An 8,992-nucleotide genomic window follows, 5' to 3' on the forward strand; every position below is an offset into this window, starting at 1 on the left:
TTACTGTAATCTAGAATAGGTGCTGGAAAAATGTACTGACATTGTAAATCCAGAAATAATAATAATAATAGACTGAGAGCTGCTATGATAAGATACCTTTTCTTCATCACTGATTAGGAAGCCAGAACGTGAACCTAACGTAGTTGGTGCACCAGCAGTACTAATTCCCATAACTCTGCTCCAAGACAGTGTTTTCGACTAAAATTTCATAAAACCAGAAAATACATCAGAACCCATTGACGTTGTTTCCAAGTTTTTAGAAAGCAATAAAACTTCTATTTTCTTCTCATCCACCAATCAGCAGTAGATAAATTGTTGAGCTATATCAGTAGATTCGTCACTCAGCAAGGCAAAAAATTGAGGTATTTTCAGCTTTTTAACTAGTTGTTCTTTCGCATTCAGGGCCATTTATTCGATCCTACGTTGTACACTGTTGTTTGATAGAGGTATCGTGTCCATTTTTCGCCGTCTATATTCTCCAAACATAATTCTAGTGACTTTAAGAATGGAAGGCTTGATTAACACCAATGATATGAGGTTTTCTATTTTTTTCTGATAAGAGAAGAGTTTTATATAATACTTCAATAACTTTTTAACTTTCCTGCTAAAAGAAGCCCGTAAAGTCTACTTACACGCGAATTAAACAACGTCTTTTCTAACAAAAAACTCTTCGTCTATTTTAAAAAGCCGAATGAGCCGTTATTATATGAAATTCCAGATGCTCAGGCCGCAGTGAGTCGTTATCGAGAACATTATAACACACAGCACATTGTGGGTCTTGGACAACGTCCTTTTCAATAAATGTGAGTTCATGCTTAACATTCATCATACAATCTTATTTTAGCAGACATTTGACTCAATGCACAAAACTAATAAAAATACTATTTACCTCTACAGAAAACAATAGGCACAATACTGAATTAATAATACCGAGTGTATGCAACTGAAGAAGGTATAGAGCCAGCAATAACTTGGTTATGCATGAGTAAAAGCTGATGATGCTAGCTCTACAAAAACTCACTCGCTAACTGTAACAAACATATGATTTTTGACTTGTCCCCCCCCCCCCCCCGTCAGCCCCGCATTATATATCTGCCCCCACCCCCCTTCCAGGTGGGTGCACCCGAGTTTGGGAACCACTACTTCAAACCGACGTGGTGTGGTTCCCAAATACTTGAGCAGCACTCACGAATAGGTGAGAGCAAGTGTGCTGTGCGCGGTATGCTTTAAAGTTAAGCTACTCTTACATAGAATTATGCCTATAAATCGAAATAGACTATTCGCTTCCCCTACAACCGACCATACTTGCTCCTAAAATTTCAAACCACCTTGCAATGTTACGTCACGATATTTAATAGGCTGTGTCTAGAAGCACACCACTAATACTCTAAAAAGGAACATTATAGGACCGTTTTTCCTATTCATCTACTTGAACTTACATTTTTACACATTTAGAGCAAGCTGCTCATCACACAAATGGAAATTCAATTCAAGCCATCCTGTATCCTCCAGCAATCACTGAACGACGACACTTCTCTGCAGACTATAGGGTCATCGTCAAACAGCCGCAGAATCCTGTTCAACCTATCCGTCAGATTCATTATGTATGCGAAGAAAAAGTGTGGTCTTGTCATACTTCCCGGGTGCACTCCTGATAACACGCTAGTTCCTGATTAACACTCACCATCCAGGACAAAGAACTTCGTTTCATTTTTTTTAAAAAATCTTGGAGCCACATGCGTACCTGAGGGTCTATTCCGTAGGCATTTAGTTTTCCCGCTGCATTCCATTACCATCTTTTCACTTGGAACTTTATCCTTAGAGAGAGATAAACGCAATTTAGGTTGTGGTCCAATGACAAAGAGTACTCTCTATAAAAGAGAGTTCACATTCCATCCGGACCTGTCGTTTAACGCTGGCTGAACCACAATTTTATTGGGGTAGGGGAAAACACAATGAGACTTCAAAGATCCACTCTAGGACGCCAGGTGTAGATGTGAGGGAGTTACATGTTGTTCGAACAGATAGTGTGATCCTAATATGAGGTGATTAGACGTGGTCGCACGGGAACTTGATGACGAGTGTGTCTACCCTCGTGTGCCCACAGAGTTGAACATGTGGCCGCTGTCACACCCGAATGCTTCGTACATTTCGCTCTTGCACGAGTCGACCAGCCGGCCTAACAGAGACCCATAAAGCTCCCTTTTAAAACTCTGTCTCATAGCAGTACGCCACATTTTCGTGTCATTCATTCACAGGACTCTGTTCATACCCGTTTTATATTCTCCGGGGTCGTAATAACACTAAACTTGGACAACACTAGTGTACTCCGAAAGCCATTCTACCTGTCATAGCTGGCGATCAAATGGCAGTAGTCTTTTCGAAGCAGTGTGAATGATTTTTTTAAGGCAAAATTCTAAATTTCAGCCTTACTTACACTTCTCTTGCCTCACCAGACTGAGCAATAAGTGACTGAATATAAGCTTCGACACGCTTAGCGATTTTATGTCTACTAGCCGTGTAATGTGCCGTGAGCAGAGATACATGGTGGAACGATGTGAAATGCCAACCACATCATTGGATTGTTCTATATGGTATGGCTGCTCAGCGACAGTCGTTATCCAGCACAAGTATGCTGATTCGTTTACCAAACTGTGGCCTGTCTAGCCGCTGTTGCAATCCTCGAGAGGCGACGGCAGGACTTGACAACAATATATTTTAAACCGTGGTAGTGGAATTAGGCTGTCGAGGTATTCTCCGAATGAACGTACTCACGATACCACTTTGACAAGTGATACTAAAAATTTCAGTGCTTGTACGATCTCACAGATGGAGTTTCTCGCACGTTGGGCCACCACGATCTCACCACCACCAAACCAAATGTGTCGACATCGCGTGTCCGGCCTTTCCTACTTGTAACATCCACTGTCATTATAAAGTCTGTCAGCATTACAGGCACGTGGCAGACTGAAGTATTCGATCTGGCATATGGCACTTCTAATTCATTTATTCGTGAGTATATAAATAACTGTCATTCCACTCTCGGATATTGTATGTTTCTGTCGTTAATACTACGCTAATGTAGCATGATTCTGCCGAGAACTTTTTCTTAGTAGTTGAGGTGATGAAAGATTAGTGTAGTTGAGTCACCGATGAGAAAACAAAAGACATCCGAAGAAGGATTTCTTAGGCTTGTATTTGGTCAGGGTGTTGTCCACACTCATTTACTGCCACACATTCACGCTAACAGTGCTTGTGAGTGACATATTTTGCTGCAAGTAACAACTTTGCACCAATCATCTGTAAGTAAAGACTTCAAACCTAATAAATTTAACGCTTTTGGCTAAAATATGGCGTTTAACGTGTGCAAGTGCAGGGAGTTTCAATGGTGACTGAGTACAGTGTAACGAACAAGATTACATCAATATTTAAATCATTTGCCGACTAATAATTATAAGTATTGGAAGTAGTATGCCAACGGCCTAACCGCAGTGGTAACACCGGTTCCCGTCAGATCACCGAAGTTAAGCGGTGTCGGGCTGGGCTAGCACTTGAATGGGTGACCATCCGGTCTGCCGAGCGCTGTTGGCAAGCGTGGTGCACATTGAGAAGTTGCGGCTCCGGTCTCGGAAACTGACATACGGCCGGGAGAGCGGTGCGCTGACCACATGCCCCTCCATATCATATCCGCATCCAGTAACGCCTATGGGCTGAGGATGAGGCGGCGGCCGGTCGGTACCGTTAGGCGTTCATGGCCTGTTCGGGAGGTTTTTTAGGTTTTTTTTTTTTTTTGGGAGTTGTATGCTTTATGTTGGTTAGTACTTCTAAGTATATGAGGCAAGAGCAAGAGATTGATGCTTCTTTCCCGCTGGCGAGCACATCAGGTATTGAAATGAGAACATGAGGACGGATAATAGTTTGTACTGCAAGCGTAGCCCTTTTACCGGTGCAGTTACGTCCCTGCAAAAAATATCACGTAGTAAATCACGCGATGCGTGTGCAGGAAGACTGTGTGACGTAGGCAAACGCAACCAACACTATTGCGTGTCCGTATTAAGGTTCCTAATATAAAAATATCGGCGTTTATAACCGTTAAACTCTGTATTTATACTGAGAAAATGGAACATAGTGGTTTCAGTCGTCTTGTATTCTTGATTTTTATATCAACGAATCTTACAAGCGGGAAGTTCTCTCGATTTGTGGGAGGTCTCAGCGAAGAGAAACTGTGGCAGTAGCTTTCGAGTGCAAATTGTGTTCCATCTTCCGTACTATATACGCAACTGAATTAAGCTCCCACGGGAATTGCGAAGGAAATGCGAAACGGAGGCTAACGAAGTTACTGGATCACGCGAGTGGGACGACTGTGAACGACAATGCTGGAGACAGGGAACAGAGGAAGAGGAACGAGCTGGAGAGGAGTGGTGAGGTACCCAGTAATGCTGTCAGCGTCGGTGACGTGTTTATTTAGTGGCGTTGAGTCAGTTATCGTGATTTAGTCACAAGAGTTGGCGCTACAGAATATTCACATACGTACCATTAAGTAAAATGTAAATGTCGTGTGACTAGGTTCTCCCATCGGGTAAAACCTGAGAGAATGTACTTAAATGTGCTGCTGTAGACTGGACGGTGCTAAGTCCGTACATAATGGGTAGAATGTTAATGAAAACTTCTGCCTGACACCGTTTTTCTATTTTTTTCTTTATTTGAGTCATAAGTTTGATGAGACCCGCCACGAATTTCTCTCATGTGCCAGCCTCTTCATCTCACAGTAGGACTTTCGAGCTACGTCCTCAGTTATCTGCTGGATGTATTCGAATCTCTGTCTTTCTTTACAGTTTATGCCCTCTACAACTGCCTCTAGTACATGGAAATCATTCGTTGATGTCTTAAAAGATGTCCTATCATCCTGTCCCTTCTCTTTCTCAGTGTTTCTCACGTATTCCTTTCTTCTCCGATTCTGCTCAGAACCTCTTCATTACTTACCTTACCGATTCACCTAATTTTCAACATTCGTCTGTAGCACCGCATCTGAAATGCTTCGATTCTCTTCTGTTCCGGTTTTCCGGCAGTCTGTGTTTGGTTACCGTGCTTCAAATGTACATTCTCACAAATGTTAGATACCAATAGACTACTCTTGGCAAGGAATTCCGTTTTTGCCAGTGTTAATCTGCTTTTGCTGTCCTTGCTCCGTCCGTCATTGGTTAGTTTGCTGCTAGACATTAGAATTTCTTTACTTCAACTACTTCGTGACGATCAGCCCTGAAGTTAAGTTTCTCGCTGTTATCATTTCTGCTATTTCTCATTACTTTCGTCTCTCTGACATTTACTCTCAATCCATATTCTGTACTTAATAGACTGTTCATTCGGTGGAGCTTATCAAGTAATTCTGCTTCAGCCCGAACGGTTAGCCGTGCGATCTAACGCGCTGCTTCCCGAGCGGGAAGGCGTGCCGGTACCCGGCTCGAATCCGCACGGCGGATTAGTGCCGAGGTCCGATGTGCTGGCCAGTCTGAGTATGGTTTTTAAGGAGGTTTTCCATTTGCCTTGGCGAATGCGGGCTGGTTCCCCATATTCCGCCTCAGTTACGCTATGTCGGCGATTCCTGCGCAAACACTGTCTCTACGCGTACACCATAATTACTCTACCACGCAAATATTTGGGGCTACACTCGTCTGGTGTGGGACGTTCCCGGCGAGGGGGGGGGGGGGGGGTTGGAGGTCCACTGGAGGCCTAATCGCATAATAACCATGTGTTCGGTGTGGGGCGGCAGTGGGGTGAATGGACTGCTGTAGCCTGTTGTGGGATTGTGGCCCACTGATGGGTACGAAGCCTCTCCGCCGTTTCTAGTTCCCGTGTTCAATACAATACTATACAATACTTCTACACTTTCACTCAGAATAGCAATGTCATCAGCGAATCGAATCATTGATATCCTTTCACCTTGAATTTTAATTCCAATCCTGAACCTTTCTTTTACTTACATCATGAAAGCGGAAGACTCCATCACTGTCTTACACGCTTTTTAATCCGAACACTCCGTCCTTGGTCGTCCACTCTTATTATCCCCTTTTGGCTCTTGTACATATTTTATATTACCCGTCACTCCCTATAGTTCGGCCGCCAAGTGCAAGTCTTATTGCAGTCGACGGCACATTGGGTGACTCGCATGCCTGTGATGAGGATGAAATGATGATGAGGACAACACAACACCCAGTCGACGAGCGGAGAAAATCTCCAATCCGGCCGGGAATCGCCCCCGGGTCCGCTGCTTGGGAGGCAAGCATGTTACCATCCAGCTAAGAAGGCGGACACTGATCCAGGAATTTTGTGGTGACACGGTATAACTGAGCTCCTTTCGAAAAGGGATATCGGCAAAGAGCATAATGGTCTTTTTCCCAGTATGCATTTATGGCAGTCCATGCTAAGTGCAAACTAAGTAAATTCTTTTTTTCCATTCAGGTCCACATTTCTTACTACTACTGTTAACATAAAAACTACTTAAGGCGTCTTATTATACGTGGAATGCGATGCACACAGCCTGTCGCAAAACGTTCACATTAACATAAAACCTGTTGCATTTTCAAAACAGGGAAATGAAAGACTGGATGATAATTAGCTTAATTTGCGCCATTGACATTTGGTACATTATACGACAACATTTATGACACATAACGCTAATTACTCAGCTCAGATTAGAATGTGTACAAGACAGGGATTCGCCTCTCTTTTCCCGTAGAGGGATTGGTGGGGGGGGGGGGGGGGTGTTATTTCTTGAACCACTTTTCAGACTTTCGCCTCTAGTCAGCCCTGTAACAGAGGTTTAATATATTTTCTAGTCCCATTTTTAAAGATGGTATTCACTTTTGATGTCCTGCAGGCTTTTCCTGAAATTACTAAAATTACTCCGTAAAATTAAGGTTTATCCAAATACAGGAACATGCTCCAAGGTACAGCTTTATCATTTACCTAGGTACAAATAGTTGTCTTTAATGCAGAAGCATTGCAATCGGCATAAATCTAGTCATTAACATACTTAGTCTTCTACCTATCACATGATTACTCTGTTACACACCTATGATCAGTAAATGAAATCAAATTAAACATAAGTATTATCATAAACCCGTGAAAAGTTTTACAGATTTGTAAAGTAACACATATTTCTGGTTTCAAACCAGGTTAAATCGTTGAGGCATTATAGAAACTCAGTTAATATCCAAATATTTTATGTTCCATAGCAAACAACCTTCATATGTTTCGAGGTATGAGGTGGTGCACGACCAATGAAATATGCCTTTACCGTTAACGCGTTATACAACTAGTTTTAAAAGTTATGTAGCTTGTTACTTGCTATAAAATTGTGTAACTGAAGACACGCAGCCTCATGCCTAGCAACCACAAAAATTATAAGAAATGGCGTAAACTGCTTATGGCAGTCCCTAGCGCTCCCTTTATCACATGATTCTGAAGTAAGTTACTAGGTTGAAGAGCTGACAAAAAGACATAATGTTCTCCCAGGTACACTATCCTCTAGGTCCATGTCTCTCCTACTCTTCATCATATTCTCCGAAGAAGCAGCAACGGATATGAAAGTACACTACTGGCCACTAAAATTGCTACACCAAGAAGAAATGCAGATGGTAAGCGGGTATTCATTGGACAAATATATTACACTAGAAATGACATGTGATTACATTTTCACGCAATTTGGGTGCATAGATCCTGAGAAATCAGTACCCAGAACAACCACATCTGGCTGTAATAACGGCCTTGATACGCCTGGGCATTGAGTCAAACAGAGCTTGGATGGCGTGTACAGGTACAGCTGCCCATGCAGATTCAACACGATACCACAGTTCAAGAAGAGAACTGACTGGCTTATTGTGACGAGCCACTTGCACGGCCACAATTGACCAGACGTTTTGAATTGGTGAGAGATCTGGAGAATGTGCTGGCCAGGGCAGCAGTTGAACATTTTCTGTATCCAGCAAGGCCCGTACAGGACCTGCAACATGCGATCGTGCATTATCCTGCTGAAATGTAGGGTTTCGCAGGGATCGAATGAAGGGTAGAGCGACGGGTCGTAACACATCTGAAATGTAGCGTCCACTGTTGAAAGTGCCGTCAATGCGAACAAGAGGTGACCGAGACGTGTAACCAATGGCACCCCATACCATCACGCCGGGTGATACGCCAGTATGGCGATGACGAATACACGCTGCCAATGTGCGTTCACCGCGAAGTCGCCAAACACGGATACGACCATCGTGATGCTGTAAACATAACCTGGATTCATTCGAAAAAATGACGTATCGTCATTCGTGCACCCAGGTTCGTCGTTGAGTACACCATCGCTGGTGCTCCTGTCTGTGATGCAGCGTCAAGAGTAACCGCAGCCATGGTCTCCGAGCTGATAGTCCATGCTGCTGCAAACGTCGTCGAACTGTTCGTGGAGATTGTTGCTGTCTTGCAAACGTCCCCATCTGTTGACTCAGGGATCGAGACGTGGCTGCATGATCCGTTACAGTCATGTGCATAAGATGCCTGTTATCTCGACTGGTAGTGATGCGAGTCCGTTGGGAGCCAGACGCCGTTCCGCATTACCCTTCTGAACCGACCGATTCCGTATTCTGCTGACAGTCATTGGATCTCGACTAAGGCGAGCAGCAGTGTCGCGATACGATAAATCGCTATCGCGATAGGCTACAATCCGACCTTTATCAAAGTCGGAAACGTGATGGTACGCATTTCTCCTCCATACACGAGGCATCACAACACCGTTTCACTAGGCAACGCCGGTCAACTGTTGTTTGAGTATGAGAAATCGTTTGGAAACTTTCCTCATCTCAGCACGTTGTAGGTGTCGTCTCCGGCGCCAACCTTGTGTGAATGCTCTGAAAAGCTAATCATTTGCATATCACAGCATCTTCTTCCTGTCGGTTAAATTTCGCGTCTGCAGCACGTCATCTTCGTGGTGTAGCAATTTTAATGACCA

At 43.6% G+C, this 8,992-nt stretch overlaps 1 pseudogene; it reads left to right on the forward strand.

Annotated features, from left to right (window-relative positions):
- The first annotated feature begins 3,473 nt into the window (after positions 1-3,473).
- Positions 3,474-3,591, forward strand: LOC124617038 (annotated as a pseudogene).
- Positions 3,592-8,992: the final 5,401 nt, after the last annotated feature.

This window comes from Schistocerca americana, chromosome 5 (genome assembly GCF_021461395.2).
Source record: "Schistocerca americana isolate TAMUIC-IGC-003095 chromosome 5, iqSchAmer2.1, whole genome shotgun sequence".
NCBI lineage: Eukaryota > Metazoa > Arthropoda > Insecta > Orthoptera > Acrididae > Schistocerca > Schistocerca americana.